Raw genomic sequence first — 3,135 nt, forward strand, 5'->3', positions numbered from 1 at the left:
GAAACAACTCATCCGAAGAACTATTTATCTGTTGGGACCTTTGAAGAAGAAAATGTGCTGGAGCCCAAGAAAAAGATCAACCTAACCGAAGATCATCACAAATGAGTTCAACACACACGGAGTCGACTGTAGTACTTCATCATCATCCAGTGCCAGATCTGCGACAGACATCGGCTATCATGGTTCTCCATTCATTCCTTTGCTCGGATGCTCCCAAAAAAGCTACGTTTCCCTGATCTTTCCCTGGTACCCATTTGTTTAGGTTCCCTAAGTATGTTGTTCTGGGCCTACCCCTGCCTCGCTTGTCCTCAATTCTGCCAGTGAGAGCTAGATGTTCAAGACCCTTATGTATATTCAGGTGTCCCAAAAACTGCATTTGTCGTTTCATGACTGTTTTTAACATTGAGCCTCCCACGTAGGCTTCATCAAGCACCAGTAGGCTACTTATTTACTTATTAATTATTGCCTTTGACTCTATGCTTTACTTGTCGTTACATGACACACAAGAAAGAATACTTTTGCTTGAGTAATTCATCCTGATCCTTCATGTGGAGATGATGAAACGTTGTATGTTCTGTTTACGGCAATTCGTTCAGGAAGCAGAGGACACACACGGAAGTATAGGACACATGTGTCTAATCAGCAGACCAAATACCATGTTGTTGCATATTTTGAACTATCATACACAAATCAGACTAGACAATTTTATGAATTCGTTTATTGTATGTATATCGTGTATCAGTATGTTGTTGCATATTTCGAACTATCAAACAAAATTCAGACTAGACAAATGAATATTGTATATCGTGTATGTTGTTTCTCTACATAGTCACCATGCAGAGTGACACATTCCACTTCTCTTTGATCTTCAAAAGTCCTTGAGAAAAAAAAATCCAGAAAAATGACCCAGGATGGGCCTCTAACCAGTCTTCCACAGCTTCAATGGCGTCCTCGTTGTCAGTATTTTTTTTTAAAGATTAGGAAACAGAAAAAGTCTGAAGGGGCTAGGTCTGGTGAATAAGCTGGGTGTGGCAGGATTTCAAAGCCGCACTGTTCTGCTATCTGGACTGTTTGTTGTGTCCTGTGCGCAGGGGCGTTGTCATGCAGTAGGAAGACCCCCATTACGGAGTTGTCCACGCCTTTTTCTCACCTGCAGTTTTATCTGAAACCCGAATAGTAGTCCCCTTTGACTGTTTTTCCATTTTCCAGGTAGTCAGTCATGATGATACCTTCCCAATCCCAGCAAAACGACAGCATGACCTTTCCACTCGACGGTGTTACCTTTGCCTTCTTTAGTGAGGGAGAAGAAGATGTTTTCCATTGCGTGGAGGACATTTTTTGTTCTGGATCAAAATGATAAACCCATGTTCCATCCATAGTCACCATGTTTTTAAAGAAATGCGTGTCACTGGTCTCAATTCGAAGGAAAGTTTTGCAGGACTCTACCCTCTGCTTCTTTGGCCGCGCTCACTTGTCAAAAGGCGGGGTACCCACCGCGCAGACACCAATTCATGTTAAGATGGTCATGGAGAATCGTTTCAGTTTACGCTACTCTGATTCCCGTTTAACAGCTATACGTCGATCTTGTAAAACCAGTTTCTTCACTATGGATACATTCTCTTCAGATACAGCAAAGGATGGGTGCCCTTCACGATCTTCGTCCATCACCGACATAAATCCAAATTTTAATTTTCTTACCCAGTATGTCACAGTATTATAACGAGGTCATTTGCCACAATAAACTTGGACCATTTCCAGAAAAAATGTCCGAAGGGAATTTTATCTTGCAAGTTTAAAAACTTGATAAATGAGCGATATCATAGAGTCTACATAACAAGAGGGGCCACTTCTCTCTTTGAGACAATTAAAAAAGTGTCCTCAAAATTCGGTGGCGCCCTCTTCGCAAAAGCGCACCCTTTGCGAACAGAGTTACCCTACTTGAGTTCAAAAGATAAAAGTGAAACTAGCAAGTTTTGGAATAAATTTCGGAAGAACGCTTTTTTAAAATGGTTACGCTGACAAAAAAACCTCTTCCGGAGGAAAGGGTGATTGTTTTCTTCGTTTAATTTGGCTTTAGAATGAAAGGCGAGAGGTCATTAAAATAAAAAAAACCTAAAACTCCACACTGAACGAACCCGAACTGCTGATAAACAGCAGTCGATCTGCGCACGCAAGGAGGTGCTATTCCTATTCTTCTTCTGGAAAAAAACGAAAGAGAGCTTCAAAACAGACTTCAGCGCCATCTGTAGCAAAGAGCGAACTTCCTGCGGACACTTTTTTAGCTGAGTGGCCCATCTTTTTATGTACTATCTTTGGCGATATTCAACAGGCTCCATGGTACAGCTTCAGCAAAGAAAAAACAAACCTCTTTGTGCATGGTTTCATTGAACAGCTGAATAGTGCCTTATTATGGTAGGATATTCCCGAAAATTTGCAGAGTGTGTTCCAAAGAAATTGTCTAAAAGCTGGAGAAATTTCGTTACTCTAACCTGATTCCTTCATACCCAGACCAAAGACTTATCGACCCCCCTCCCCCACCACCCCTCGTACCATACACAAATCAAACCAGACAAATGACTTTGTATATCGTATAGCATGTACAAGAGCTGGGCAATGAGTCGCTTTAGCAAAATCCGAAAAATATGTTAGTGCACCTCTTCGGCAAATAATATGTTATGAACCGATTCGGCAAATAGGTTAAAACCACTTCGATAAACGGGTTAGCATCACTTCAACGAATTGATGCACCCACTGCGACAAGCGGGTCAGGAAATGGAGTTTAAAGTCTGAATTCGGACAATGTTTCATTGATAATCATCCGGTTTTTCGGATAGATTATCCGGATTTTGACCACCTCAAGGATGTACGTTGTTGTAAAGTAAGGTTGTTCCCGCATCCGATCCGGACATTGGGGATTGCCTTGTTAGTGAGACAACTTTCTGGGCCTTCAGGGAAAAAAATCCGTGTCCGAACGGAGGCTCGAACCCGGTATGTGTGTGTGTGTGTATATGTGTGTGTGTATGTGTGTGTGTGTATGTGTGCGTTTGTGCGTCTCTATGTAGCCCGTGTGTAACTTGTAAGTGTGTGTGTGTGTGTGTGTGTGTGCGTGTGTGTATATGTATGTGTGTGTGTGTG

Source organism: Aplysia californica, unplaced genomic scaffold (assembly GCF_000002075.1).
Source record: "Aplysia californica isolate F4 #8 unplaced genomic scaffold, AplCal3.0 scaffold00013, whole genome shotgun sequence".
NCBI lineage: Eukaryota > Metazoa > Mollusca > Gastropoda > Aplysiida > Aplysiidae > Aplysia > Aplysia californica.